This window comes from Hippopotamus amphibius, chromosome 13, assembly GCF_030028045.1.
Source record: "Hippopotamus amphibius kiboko isolate mHipAmp2 chromosome 13, mHipAmp2.hap2, whole genome shotgun sequence".
Classification (NCBI taxonomy): domain Eukaryota; kingdom Metazoa; phylum Chordata; class Mammalia; order Artiodactyla; family Hippopotamidae; genus Hippopotamus; species Hippopotamus amphibius.
The window spans coordinates 20,041,889-20,057,464 of record NC_080198.1 but is presented as its reverse complement, the minus strand read 5'-3'; the positions used below and the strand labels follow the sequence as shown (position 1 = coordinate 20,057,464).

The window sequence follows — 15,576 nt, the reverse complement described above, 5'->3', positions numbered from 1 at the left end:
AGAGTCCCCAGGTGACACATGTAGTTAGCTTCCTTTAGGGACTTTGGTGCTTGAGCATGACCTCCCCAGATTGGTGAGGACGATGGAACAAGCAAAGCCTCAGAGACTGAAGGAATCTTGGTGTCCACTGTCCTGAATGGCTGTCCCCCTTTGAGATGTCATTAAATACAGAGTTAGATCTAGGGTGTTTCTTTGGTTCAGGTGGGGGGGACTATGATCTCCTCTAGGATTTTGTTCAGATCCTGGGAGTCAAGGAGGGAGATGACAACCCTCTGAAATTAGAACAGCATAAATGGGTATGTGCACTTTTTTGGGGTGAGGGCTCCTAGCTTTTATCAGCTTCTACAAGTAATTCATGACCCTCAAAGCTGAAGAATCATGGGTATCCAGTGGCCAAAGAGCCTTTTGCAGTTTGGCTGCTATTATTTAATTTGGTTGAATCTCCTGTTTTCTCCGTGGGGCTTCCCTTCAGTAGCTAGAGCTGCCTCCTTGCTACTGCTCCAGTGTGCCAGACATGGCCCCACCTGGGATGCTCAACCTCCAACCATCCACAGAGCTCATCTCCTCATCTCCTTTAAGCCTTTGCTCCATTGACACCTTATGGGCTTACCCTGATTACTGTATTTAAAATAGCATCCCTCTCTTGCCCCTATCTTGGCCCTTGGTGCTTTATTTTTACCCTAGCACTTGCTGCCTTTAACATCTTAACATCTTTGTTCGTATTCCCTTTCTCACACTAATGTTCCATTGAAGTAGAGACTTTTGCCTCTTTGTTCACTGCTGTATCCCCAGCACTTCAGTGTCTGACACGTAGTAAGTGTTCAATACATATTTGGTGAATAAATAAATGAATAAATGAATGAATATGGGATCTGATTCTCCCTTTCAAAGTGTGCAACATGGAGTTTAAATTCCGCCAGTTTAGCTGAGATTCCTCTTGTTGCTCTGTGTGTATTTCATCCTACTGATTGTGGTTTCATGAATCTCAGTTCTTATGTTGCTATAAATTGACTTTCAGTATTTTCAGTATTTTATTTTTCTTTCTATGTTTCAAATATTCCCATGAGGCATTTTCATTCTTTTCTTATTGATTTTCACTGTTTGTTGAATCTTACTTTACCGTAGACTCTTAAAGTGTTCATGGATAAGACCTAAGGCAAGTTAGCTGGCCTCTCCATCCCTCAGTTTCCTTATCTGTAAAATGTGAATAATAATAATATCTGATCTTGTAAGATCTCTGTGAGGGTGAAATAAGATGATGCTTGTAAAGTGGATAGCACAGTGCCTGGCATAAATATTGGTTGCATTAATGCTGATGACAATATAAGTATCTTGTGGCTCAGCGTAATGTCTGCACGTGGCAAACACGGCGTAAATGGCAGTTGTTAAAATTATTATGTTTTTCCCTCCCGTTATTACCACCACTAATGATATGGTCCCAGACAATCAACAGAGAGTAGGGCATTAACAAAAAATTCTAGAGAAGGTTAACAGTTGTCCTCCCTTCTCTTCCTTTTTCTCCTTTTCTTCTTCATTTTCCATATACTGTTTCTCTTCCTTTCCATGCAGTGGAAGACCTTTCAGGTTCGAAATTTATTCTTTGATATACAAATCAGATCTTGGTTGTTGCCATGGTAACAGTACTCTTTTTTTTTTTTTTTGGGTGACATTCCATTCAAATGGTTAGCAATAGGTCCTTGAGATGTATTTCCACATATGCATTTCACAACAATCAGGATTTCTGGCAATGGTTTCATTTTTCTTTTTTTTTTGGAGGGCATTTCAAGGAGCTGCCTAGTAAATCTCTGAATGCCTGAGTTATTTGCTTTCTGTCTTTTCCTCCTCAGTGCCAAGTTAGTAAAACCTCCCTAGATCTGAATCTTACAAGTAATCAATCAGCAAATGTTTATTAAGTTTATGTATGAAAGATTTTTGGAGCAGCCAAATCGCATGGTGAAAGGTGAGCTTTAGGAAGATCAGTCTGGGAGCTGTGTGTGTAATTGGTGGTGGGGGTGTTGCAAATCCAGCAGAGAAGGGAGGAAAGGGCTATGTTGAGGGAAATGGCGAGAATCAGAAGTGCAGCAGTGCCAGTGGGAATGGCAGCTGGGGTGCTGCTCCACATGTATGTATGTCTGGCTTTCCTAGGTACCACCAACAGTCTACCAAAGCAGTTGCCTCAATTTACGTTTCCAGCAGCAGCACCTGAGAGTTCTGGATGGTCCCCATTCTTGCCAACACTTGGTTACTATTGCTACGTAACAAATCATACTGAAACATAGTGATTGAACATAATAACTGTCATTTCATTATCTATTATCATGGTTTCTGTGGGTCAAGCATTCAAGAGGGCTGTGCTGGGAAGTTCTGGCTCAGGATCTGTCATGAGGTTGCAGACAGATGGTGGCTGGCAGACTTTCTGAAGGAGGAATCCATTGGTGGTCAGTGTATACCCCTCCTTATTATCTTTTTCCATCGCAAGGCACAGGGCCAGACTAGGGTTAGCCAAAAGATGAAGTCTTGGCCCTGCCAAGGAGTGAAATGAACATTTATTGAGCATCTACTGTGGGCTGGATCTTATGCAAGCTGCTCTACTATTATGAGGTTTTAATTTGCTTTAGCACGATCTTTCCCTCAGAGTTAGCTTCCTAGACAAGCCTTTCCTTAAGAACTCTATGTTTAAATACATATTCTTCTTTATTTCCATCTTAATTGCTCAATTTATCACTTTCATAGCTCTTTTTTTCTATTTATACAGTGTGTGTGTCGTTGTTTGCCTATTTATTACCTGTCCACCTGCTTTCCTCCACTCCCTAGTGCTAGACTGAGGGTTCATGACAAGGACTGTGCCTGTTTCATGCAGTGGAATATAAGACACCCAGTGAAATTTGAATTTCTGATCAAAAGAGTAGTATTTTAATATAAGTACGTCCCAAGTATGGGACATTTAAAAAGCAAAAGTATATCTCAAATATTTAAAACTATATCCATTAAAAGTGTACGTCTCAAATGTGGGACATGCTATACTGAAATATTTCTGGTTTATTTGAAACTCATATTTAATCTGATGTCTGGTAGTTTTATATGGTACATCTGGCCACCCAAATACCTGGTATTTAGCACAGTGTGTGGCATATAATAGAAGCTCAATAAATGTTGGAATCAATGAATGAGTAAATGAAAGAGTTCATATCTTTTTCAGGAACAGTTTTGCAAGGTGGATATTATTGTTTTAAAACAGGTGTAACTTTCTGCCTTGTTTGAAAATAAGATTTAGAGAAGGGAAGCCTCCTACAGTGTTGATGGGAATGTAAATTAGTACAGCCACTGTGGAGAACAGTATGGAGGTTCCTTGAAAAACTAAAAATAGAAGTACCATATGACCCAGCAATCCCACTCCTAAGCATATACCCAGAGGAAACCGTAATTCAAAAAGATACATGCATCCCAATATTCATTGCTGCACTACTTACAATAGCCAGGACATGAAAGCAACCTAAATGTCCATCAATAGAGGAATGGATAAAGAAGATGTGATACATATATACAATGGAATATTACTCAGCAATAAAAAAGAACAAAAGAATACCATTTGTAGCAACATTGATAGACCTAGAGATTGTCATAGTGAATGAACTGTCAGACACAGAAGGACAAATATCACGTGATATCGCTTATATGTGGAGTCAAAAAAAAAGGGTACAAATGAACTTATTTACAAAACAGAAGTAGAGGCATGAATGAAGAAAACAAACTTATGATTACCAGGGGATAAGGGATGGGGGATAAACTGGGAGATTGGGACTGACATATACACACCACTATCTATATAATAGATAACTAATAAGAACCTGCTGTGTAGGACAGGAAACTCCACTCAATAATCCGTAATGGCCTATATGGGAGAAGAATCTTAAAAAAAAAAAAAAAGAGTGGATATATGTGTATGTATAACTGATTCACTTTGCTGTACACCGGAAACTAACACAACACTGTAAATCAACTATACTCCAATAAAAATTAAGGAATAAAAAAGGATTTATGTTTGCTTTAATTTTTTGGTGTGCCTGCAAAGTATTGAGTCTCTACTCCCAGGAGGCACTCAACACATAAGTGAATAAAAGCTCAGTTTCTCCATATGGTGGGATTTTACAGGTGACTTTAATTTTATTCATATATATTTAAAATTTTTTTTATCATGACCCTTTTTAATAAAAATTTTTTCATAACTTGGTAAATAACTGGGAGAGAAAATATAGGGCTGAAATCCCTTATCCGTAATTCCAAAATTCAAAAGTTTCTGAATGTTGAATGATTTTTTTTAATCTCATTTGGCAGAATTACCTGACCTGAAATGGCACAAGGCTATTTATAGTCTTTATTAGCCCACTTAATTGAATATTCATGTTTTCTGGCAGAAATATTAACACAGTTGATTACGAGCTGTTGCCCCGATCTCACTAAGGATATTACACTCTGTATACTTTGTCATTGTTACAAAATCTAGAAAATTCTGATGTCCAAGACCCATCAGTCCCCAAGAGTTTTTCTGAAGAATGTTTATGTATGTGTGTGTGTGTATACACACATGCATACTGTGTACACAGAAATTTCAGGAATGATACATTGAAAATTGTCAACAGTGATTATCTCTAAGAGAAGGGATTGAATGGGAGACAGTGAGAGATGAATTTATGCTTGAGTATTTCTTTTTATTCTTTAGAATTTCTAATGATAATAAAATGATTGCCTTTTTCAGTGAAAGAGGAAAGAGTAGAATTGGCTGGAGGTTTTATTTAGGAAAATAGTGGTGTTATTAATGTTAAAAGACAGTTTATTAAGCAGGCTATGCCTTTACATATCAGTTCAACATTTCTGACTGCTGACAAGGACTCAGAAAAAGTTATACACACATAGGCAGCCTATTGCCTTTTGGATAATGTGTGCCTGGTCTAGTGGCAAGGAATTTACATCAGCAAAAACACTAATTTTGCTTAAAAAAATAAAATCAAGACATTCGAAAATGTGATGAGTAAATGAAACTACTGTTATTAGTGATGGGTTTGGCATGTTTTACGAAGTCTGCACGATTACTCATCCTCTGTACGTTTGCAGAAGTGCCTTAACAAAAGCCAGATGCATATGTACTAGCAGGGGTTAGTAGGTGGATGAGAGGATTAAACCCACTGATTTTTTGGAGCCCTGGTTTGTAGCTGTTTTTGGCTTGTCGACAGGCTACTTTTCTGAGTCAGCCTATAGGATGGCTTCCCGGGGTAAGTCTGATTTTGCTTTTCTGGGTTTAAAATATAAGTGATCAAGGAGATCTGACTAGTTGCCTTTTGCATTGGATTCTGTTCATTAATAGTGCCTGCATTTTTTTCTATGAGAAAGATATTTATCTTATTCCAGCATATTCTGGTGTTCCTGCTACTGATTTTTATGGCTTTACCTCACCTCCCCCTAATTTTTAAAGTGAAATGTCTGAGTGCTGAAAGGATTTGCAAGGGGAATTGCAAAGGTCATATGTAAGTTCTACGGCTGGCGTGTGGAGAGCAGTGTGATTGAGCCAAAGCCCTCTGTGACCCTTTCTTTTAAAGAGGATGTTTCTAATAAATTAGTGTAGCGTGCTGTACATGCTTGTTTATGACATTAAAAATGGTTTAGTTCTTGCTGAGTGGCTATTACTGATGCTTTATGACATGTTATAATGGTTTCAACTTGGACATTTTTTTTGGATTAAAACAATGTCATGCATCAGTCAATGTGAAGTTCATTTTTCTTTTTTTTTTCTTTTAAAGGGACTCAAGAGAACATTCAACATTAGAATGAGTCCCTGGATTCTGACCTCAGCGAATGTTGGTTCTTGAGGTCAGAAAAAGTGAGGATTCTCCAAGCTCTTACAGATGAGCTTTGTAGCAGCTGCTGATGCAATTATAAAACACTGCTGTTCCCACTGGGTGTTAAATGCCCCTTTTCATTAGCTATAGTACGGGGAGCAAAATCATGTGATTTTTTTTTTTTTTAATGTTATAGCTACTTTTAAAAGGCAGTTTTCATTTTGTGACTGCTGTTTTTTTCTTCCAGTGGCTAGCACAGTTGAAGACTTTATCTTTTTTGGATCTTTCTGGGGCACTCTGGTGAAGGATGGGGTCTGAGTAGCTCTCTAAATGGAAGAGGGTGTCAAGGAGCCTGGGCTGGAGCGGCTGGAGGTGCCTCATTGCATCTCTGCCAGGCATGCTTGTGGATATATTACCCTTCTCCCTTCCTCTTCAGCTGTTGGGCTGAAGGAGGTCACTGTGATGTGAGGGCTGGGGCATGTCGGTGGCCGATAGCTTCTCCGAGTGGCAGTGACATCTCTATGGGCTCAGAAGGGAACTTGCCTCAAGATTTCCATCCATTAATGTTCAGTAACCATGTAGAAGAGAACTGATCTGATCTAAATGTAGTCTGTCCTCAAGAAAGATTGATAGGTAAAAAGAAGTAAGGGAATTGCAGTTGATTTTTTTTTTTTAAAGAAAATATGCATATTCGGGCTTTGAAAAATCAAAACACTAATGTTCTTAGTGGAAATCGGAAGCCACATGCCAAGGGCTGCATGAAGTTGGAGGTTAATGTGGCTCATCTTTTTTAGAGCATCGATAGTTCTTGAATATTTGGGGTAAGGATACAAAAGTCTCAATAATTCAACCGGTCGGTAATTTAGGAACTGTTTCCTGCTGATAAAAGCAAGGGTATATTAGAGAGTAGAATGTGAGATAAAGTGTGAGGCTGCCAGGAGACCTCTCCCTTGCTGACCTTCTGTCTTATAAATTCAGACCGTGCTCCTAGGCCTTGCTTCCAGGGCTCCTCGCAAGGATGTGGCTCCTCCGCTGAGACGTGCTTTGTTGGAAAAGTTACGGGGTTCACTTTTGCCCCTTTTCAAGTGCAGCCTTTCTGGGACTGCTTCTAAGGGTGCACAAGGTGAATTGCTGTGAGGTTTGAGAAAAGCTACTGCCCAGGGTGACCTGGAACACTTAATTCAGCGTGTCACACACACGCGGATACTTTGAAAGGGACAGGAATCTTGACTGAAGGCTTAGCTACCACCTGGAAACTGTTATCATATTACGACAGTGGTCTTTTTCAATGAGAGAGAGAGAAGCATAAAATGTGATGAAGATTGGCACCTGAATGACATCAGAAGATGTAACCCTGTGACGTTTGCTGGTATTCCCTCCCTCCCCTGGTTTGGAACCTGAATAATGACTTAGCTATGTAAGTTATTTAATTTTTTTTTAATTGTTTTTAAAAATTTTTAAAGAGAAGAGTAAAATCAACTATCAGTGATTTCGGAGCACACTCTTACGTGTCTGCATTATCTCGCCTCTTTTGATTTTGTCCTTATTGCCCTTGTTTCTTAGTGCTTCTCAGCGTCTTGTCAACTGGCAAGAGAAGATGCAGCCCCAAACAGCTGTCTACGCCTAGTTGCTTGATAGTGAATTTAACTTAAATATATATAATGACATATATATTTCACATTTTGTGGGAAAGAAAATTCAGGAATATGTATATTTGAGCCCAGTCTTTGATACAGACACACACACAAACATACACACACTCATACATACACACACATATATATGTATTTAAGTGTAGCTATGTCTTCCACATAATTTACTAAGCTCTTAAATCCAGTCACACACACGCAAAATAAAGTCTTAAAATAACCTTGCTGGAAGAAATAAAGAGGGAAAATTGGTAGGCAGTCTTCATGACACTTTAATGTGTGTATTTACTACTTAGAAATATTCAAATACAGCTTTGTTTTGTGTCGTTAATTTTGGTGGTACAGTATTTGAAAAGGTGACAGATAAAAGGGCAGAATGCAATTCTTGAAGCTGTAATTTGCAGGCGGCTGATAATACAAGTCCATTTTCTTTTCCAAATGTGCTATTTATATAATTTATATTTTTAACCAATCTCAGAACTAGAATGAAAATAGTCATTAATCTTAAGGGCAGGAAATGCTGCAACTATGCCAAATTTGGAAACTTTTAAGACATTCTCCTGGTGGTGAAGTCCAGTCTATTGAATATTCTAATTTGCATGTCACAGGGCGTAGTGCTCAGCAGATAGTGCAAGCTCAGTTAATGTTAAATGATTGAGTCAATTTGGCAGCAGTTTGTTTTTTTTTTTAAAGAAATGTAAGCATATTTGATTTAGAAGTGGCAGGCCAATTTTAAAGCCCAGTTGCCAAGTTAAGATAAATAGGCCATGCGAAATAGTGCATGGCAGGGATCGTGGTGTTATATGTGCAAAGAGAAAAGACTGAAAGGAAGAACATCAAAATGCTTGTGTATTAAGATGACGAAAGATTTTTATTTTTTTATACATTTTTTTGTTTTCTTTTACTTTTCCAAAGTGAGCACATGCATCCTTTGAAGTGTAGCCCTTTCATGACACATATTAGGCATCACATAACAATTTGTTAAATGCTGAGTTACTTAATTTATAATGAAAAAATAATGGTACACATCATATATGATGTGAATGGTGTTCCCTGGAGTTGGGGGAGCAGCATAGTAGCTTCGAGGAGAACTTACATTCTAGCGAAGTCATATATTCCTAGAAAAATCACTAGATGATGGAAAATCATGCCATTGATAGCACAGAGTCTATAGGGAAAGTGAGGCTAGGGGCACAATACTCAAAAACTTCATCAAGGGCATAAAAAAAGGAAAGATAGGAACTTTAGGGAAACAGTAGAGTTTTACACTTGCTAAATGGTTGAGTGTGATGTCAATACAACATACACTTGCCACTTTGCCTTGAAAAGACTTAGTATTTGCTTGTGGAGGTGGGTGTGTGCAGCTTGTTGCAGCTTGTAAACTACGGTGACGTTGTAGGTACAAGGAGGCTTGTCTGAAATTGGGTGGAAAGTTGTAGCAACGATATGGGTGGTTGTGGTGTGTAACACGCATGGTAAACTGAGGTAGCAGGCAGATGTTTGCAGTATGTACGTTTTGTGTATTTCTCCACTGCTTGACTCAGCTGGGTGTGGTTTTCTGTGTTCACCTAGTGTTTCTTGTGGACCAGATCATGCAAAGGGAAACTCAAGTTCATGTAGGTTATACTCAGATTGTCCCCTGATGTGTCAATCATGTTTGAACAGATTTGCATTTTCAAAACGAGCCTTATAACAGAAATAACTCTATATGAGATAGATGAAATACAGTTGCACAAGTTCTAGGTATGTCAAGAGCCCAGTCTGGAACCCAACACCCTTTCAGCACCCCAGGGATTCCAGGGGCCATCACTGTGTGGCCTAGAGCTTGCTTGTCCTTTTGTTCATGACCTGGAACAGATACAGAATTTTTTTTTTTTTTTTTTTTTTTTTTTTTTTGTGGAGACGTTTGGTTCTACCTTTGCATCCTTCCTTGGCTAGTGACTGGCAGGCTCTTCAGCATTCACAGAGTTCAATCCTACTGCCAGATGGACTGTCCAGTAAAGCAAATGGCCTTGAACTTAATGGCCCCGTAGAATACCTCACTCCAAATCCTTGTCAGGGAACGTAACCTTGCACATGGTTCTACTCAATACTTCTCAAAGGCTACTGTGAAAAACCAATATTTATGGATTACAGTCTGAAGGATGGAGGTTCATCTGTTATTCTGAATCCTGTCAAACAGTGAGGAAGGAAGGCAGTATTGTTTGAAAAACCATTTTCCAAGGTAGCTTTTACTTTGATTTATCAAATAATGTTAAAGAAAGGTGTGAGGATTTTACAAGTATCACAAGTGCTCACTGGTTAAAAAATAAGAGCAATCCACTGTAAAATCTATACCTGAAACAATCCAGACCAGCAGGAATCTCTAAACCTGAGAATTTGCCCCCCTTCCCCATTGCCCCCCAACCCCAGGAGTTAGTTTGATTACGTTACACTGAGTATTATGCTCTCAGCCTCCTTGGGAGGTCATCATGAGATAGAATCTCATGTATCCTGATTGTATGGAATGCCTATCTTGGGGGTATTCCAGTGTCTCCTTTATGAAGATTCTTGGGAGAAGTGTCTTTCTGGTTTTGATACCACAAATGACTGTACTTCTACTCAACTTTGGGTTTTTATTTTATGGATATAGTTAGTCATGTAACTGATCATGTCTTCTTCCTCTTTATGGCCACAGACATGTTTTCTTTAACCCATACTTTAAAAAAAAAAAAAAAAACCAAAAGAAAAACTAGTTTGCCAACATTGGAAAATGAGAAGATTTCGCACAAGTGTGTTTGAATTCCCAGCATCTATTGAAAAGTCAGATCTGGCAATGCTGGGATCACGTCTCCATGGCAACCATGGGATCCAATAAAGTAATGTCATTTTCCTTAAAACAGAGTAGACCCTCTTCCCTTTGTTTTATCTCCTTACTTTAGCTGCCTGGCCCTTGTAGACCTTGGACTCTGTGCCCCATGGCTTAGAAAGCAATTTGTGACTCACCTTTAGGAAACGTGCAGACTTTTATTTGCCTTTTGTGAACTAATCTTATCCCTAGCGTCATTTAATATTTTTTTTTCTTGAATTCTCTTTTATCCTGTTTTCTTCACCTGCACACGTTAATTTTCTATTGTTGTTTCATCTTGGGGTGTTGTGTGCTTTTACATAAGCTGCTTTAAGTTTTTTGGGGGGGGGACAAACAAGGTATACATAAAGAAAAATCGGAGGGTGACTTTTTTCCCCTCAGATCATTTTATTTTTATTTTTTGCCTGGTAAGAATTTAAAACAATTTCAGCTCTTTCTCTGACCTATTTTAGAGTCAGCTTGATCCTAGTACCATTCAGAGCTCTGCAGTCTTTTGCTGGGGTTTTGTTTTGTTTTGGTAATTCTTCATAGAAACTCTGAGAAAACATTGTCTTGTGCCTAAGATTGGTTGGCTGTCCCATAATCTTGCGTTAAGAACTGAAAAGTTTCTGTTTTGAGAATAAATTCACTTGTATCATTTTTTTTTTAAGATTCCAAAACAGAAACAGACTTAGAGAACGAAGTTATGGTTACCCGGGGGCAGGGGGAGGGTACGGTCAGGGGTAGGGATAGATTGGGAGTTTGGGATTGACATAGCATTGTTAATCAATCATACTTCCATACAAAATTTTTAAAAAAGGAACTGAAAAGTTAAGTAAGTTGGAATATCTTTTTCATTCAGTTTTAAGAGGGAAGATGAGGACACCATGAACCTTCTTAGAGGTTATCTGCCAACTGCAAAGACCCTGAGAAGGCGTCATTCAGTACCCTGCATGTGGCACTGCTGTGACTCCTAGGGACAGGATCAGAAAAGACAATAGTTGCTGCTGGTCTGGGCACCTTCTGTTCTGAATCTTGCTGTTAGATGTTAGTGTAGCCTGAGTAGTGTTGAAAATAACTCTGAATTGATCAAAATGGGGCATCATTAATCTTTATATTCTCTTCAGGGTTTACGTATTCCTTTGAAACACCTGGAGACTCAACAAATATGGGCCAGCACTCGCCTTTGGTGGGGTTTGTGTCTGGTTCACCACACCCTCCCACTGCCTGTGGTGTACATGACACTAAGGCTGAGTGCCACGTGCCCCGGGTCCCTCCATTTCTCAATATGTGACTCTCGTTACTTAATGCCACGCCGGTGTACCACCCTAGCTCATCGGCTGTTTAGCATAAACCACACTTTGGTGTATTTTCCTTACTGCCGTAGTCACCTTCCACATGCTTCCCAGCCGCTCAGCTCTTTCCACAGCATTCACGTTTCGTGAGTTGGGTTTTTGTCATCGTCCCCCTTCTCTGCAGTCTCAGGGTTGTAAGCTTCCTCAGCAGGAGTGACACGGGTGTGCGTACGTGTAGGTAAAGAGAACGCTGCACTCATTCATTCAGCAGATATTTCTTGAGCACCTCTTCTGTGCCAGATGCTGTCCCTGTGCTGGGAATAGAGCCGTGAATATCATGGGCAAAGAGATGTGCCTACTGGAGTTTATATCCTATTAGGGGTGGTGAGTGCTGTGAACTCGAATAAAGCCAGGAAGAGCTCCTATTTCATTTGAGGCTCGTAGGTTAAACCTCGTTTCTGAGGTTTCTTTTCAACACAGATGTGAATTAACTGAGAAGTGAACCATGCAGCCATCTGGGGAAGAGCATTGTAGGCCAGGGGGACAGCAGTGAGAGTAAAATCCCTGAGGAGGGGACATACTTGCATTTGGTCTTAGGCATGGTTTTTATTTCAGTGCTGCCCTTCCTAATGGTATGAGTTAGGGACAGTTTGTTTGTCCTCTGGACCACGTCTGTGCATTCATCTCCAAAATGCAATATTCTGTATGGGATTAACAGAAACAAACAACTATGCATAAAATAGATAAGCAACAAGGATTTACTGTATAGCACAGAAATTATACCCAATATCTAGTAATAGCCTATCATGGGATATAATCTTCAAAAAAAGGAATCACTATGCTGTATGCCTGAAACGAACACCAATATTGTAAATCATCTACACTTCAGTAAAAAAAAAATCACATTAAAATGCAAGATTCTACATTGGAGACAGACCGTGCCTTTCTCACTAGTCTTTACCCAAGGTCAACTCTGATATTTGGCTCTTGGTAGGTGCTGAGTAAATATATATGCAATTAACAGATGGACACAGAAGTCGTTGTAGAAGCATACGAAGGATCTCAAAAGCAGGGTCTTAGCTAAGTGTAATGTCACAGGCTCACAGATTAAAGACAATGAACATGGCCAGCTCTGAAACATATGTACTAGGAATTTTTCCGTAATGGTGACTCCCTATTCTTTACGCTCAGCAAGCCTCATCTACAAAGCACCACTGAGGAATATATGATGGAGGAAAGAGGCCTGGAATGTGTCTGTTGTTGTATCTGTTGTTGTTCATTGGTATGTCCCAGCTTCTAGCAGAGTACCTGTGGACTCAACTTCATGCATATTTGTTAAAGAGTGAATAAAATCAAAGCAGGCATACATTTTCATTTCTTTCATAAAGCAATGTTAGTGTCACACCTCAAAGATATCCATTCTGCCTGTCTTCTTCCCAAGTAAGATACACCAGGACTAGAGAATATTAAAGAGACTAAAAGGGTGTCAAGGCTAGGCAGAGTGCTGTTGTCTTAGTGCTGAATGTCTTACCTGCCTTCACTCATTTAGTTATGATCCTCATTTACAGACCGGGAAATGGAGACTTAGAGCTCGTGGCAGATGCAGGTGGTTTGAGTCCAGGGGTTGTGTTGTTAAATCCTGGCGTGTGTTACATACAACCAGCAGATGTAGAAGTGGAGATGTGTAAAGAATTCAGTTTCACTACCAACGCTGGACTGTGTTAGTGGCATTAGTAATTGATGATCCTTAATCTGGATAGAAGTTTCTTTCACATGTGACAGGTTTCAGATGGAGAGAAAGGTCTGTTTTGTAACTCCTGGCTCTAGTTTTTTGTGTATGCCTCAAAGAGTGCGTTGGTTCAATTTCTTGAGAATGGATCAGGTTTTCTGAAAGCCACATGGGAACCCCCTCCTGACATGAATCCTTGTTTTGTTCTGGTGAGATGTAGGTAATTTCTAAGTGCCACGGTGACATTCCACATGCTTCACAGCCTATCAGCTCTCGCCATCACATTCACGTTTAATGATGTGCGAGCAACATTATCCTCACATCAGCCTCAATTCCCCGCGTCTGTCCCTAGCTCATGAACAGATTCTTCTACTTTATTATTCTAGGGCAGTTGGGTTGTCTACTGCTTATTTCCATTTTCAACGACGTGAACTCATTTACTACTGTGGTTTTCCAGGAGAATAAATTTAAAGGTGAAAGGAAGCTTGGTGAATTTCCAACAGTGTGTTGGGTTAGGGGAGGGTCATTGGAACCCCTCTGTTTTCCTTTCCTGTGCGCGTGTATTTTCAAGTGAGGGGAACGTTGTGATTTTTGTAGTTGGTGTCAGCCTTGATGGCAGAGGGAGGCAGATATCCTGGCCAGCTTTCTGGGGAAGATGAGAATGGCTGTGTTTTCTCGTGACTTTATTTTTCCAATGCTGACTGTATGGCAGTATCATTCTGGCAAATATTGGCTGGCCATGGAACATTTTTAAGTGTAAGGGTTTCATGAATGTTCTGTCTATTACCATGGCTGAGGAATCAAAACAAAATACTCTCCACACATTTCCTCGAGCATTCATGGATGGATTCCAGTGTATTACTTTTATTTTAGCTCCTAGACTGTGTGAAGAATCTAAAATAAAATATTCCTGAAAACACAGTGATTAAGAAGAATTGGGTATAATATTTTGTACCATTTTCCTTTTCTACATAGTAATGCCATGTCAGGAATGGTGACATAGATGAAGTGGGTGCAGGAGTGCTTTGCGAGAATTTATGTCTTTAGACTCTTGTTATGGACATGATAGTATTGGCAACAACATGTAATGTCTGTCTAGCTCTTAATATTCACTATTCTCAGGTAAGAAAAGAGCAGACACTGATGATATTAAAAAACAAAACACTCCCCCCCCACCTCCCTGAGATATCTCGATGATTGTCCTAATTTGTTTTCCCCTTACTCTAGAGTGTGCTTCTCACATATTTATGTGATTGATGAGAATAAATAATTGGGTGTGAGTGTACAAGGAGTTTACAAGGAGGGTATTCTACTGGTGGCTTTTTGCACTGGGGCTTTGTTTGGACAAGGATCCTTCTCCAGTGCCTCATGTGTCTAAGAATGTAACAGGTTGGCCCAAACATGAATCAAGGAGTTTTATTTCTGGTGCAGTTTTGGAGGAGTTCTTTTTGGGAGGGCGTGTTAGCATCAGGCCAGGGTGAAAATGATGGCAGTGATGATGAGGTTGTTAATAATAATGGCTACACTGTATTCAGTGCTTACATACATTCAGTGTGTCAAGTAGGTACCAGGCATTATTCCATGGGCTGTCTTAACAACAGCCTATGAAGCTGGGGCTCGTCTTGTCCCCATTTTATAGACAAGGAAACTAATGCTTAGAGGGGTTTAAATTCCCCTGGCTGTACAGCTAATGAGAGGGGGAGGAACTTGGATTTGAACTCAGTTCTTTCCTTCCTTTCTTCCTTCTTTCTCTCTCTTCCTCCTTCCCACCCTCCCTCCCTCTCTCTTTCTTTCTCATTGCAGGGGACTTAATAGGCACATTTTGTTTTATTGCACTTTGATTGATTGCATTTTGCTGATATTGCCTTTTTTTTTTTTTTTTTTTTACAAATTGAAGGTTTGTGGCAAACCTGCATCAAGCAAGTCTATCAGCGCCATTTTTCCAATAGCATTTGCTCACTTTGTGTCTATATGTCACATTTGGTATTCTTTTTTTCCCCACATTTGGCATTTCTTGTAATATTTGAACTTTTTCATTATTTTTATATTTGTATGGTGATCTGTGATCAGTGATCTTTGATGTTACTATCGCAAAAAGATTACAACTCACTGAAGGTTCGGATGATGGCTAGCATTTTTTAGCAATAAAATTTTTTAAAATTAAGATGTATTTTTTTTAGACATAATACTATTGCACGCTTAATAGACTACGGCATAGTGTAAACATAACTTTAATATGCAG

At 39.5% G+C, this 15,576-nt stretch overlaps 1 protein-coding gene across 11 annotated transcripts in view; it reads left to right on the top strand.

Moving 5' to 3' along the window:
* Positions 1 to 15,576, top strand: part of MITF (melanocyte inducing transcription factor) — a 215,059-nt gene that overhangs the window by 87,948 nt on the left and 111,535 nt on the right. The window contains exon 1 of one of the 11 annotated variants that reach the window (XM_057705488.1): positions 5,170 to 5,270. The exons of the other annotated variants lie outside the window; for them this stretch is intronic. The gene's annotated coding sequence lies outside the window, so the exon portion shown is untranslated. Of the gene's footprint in view, positions 1 to 5,169; positions 5,271 to 15,576 lie in introns of those variants that run through there. 11 annotated transcript variants of the gene reach the window in all.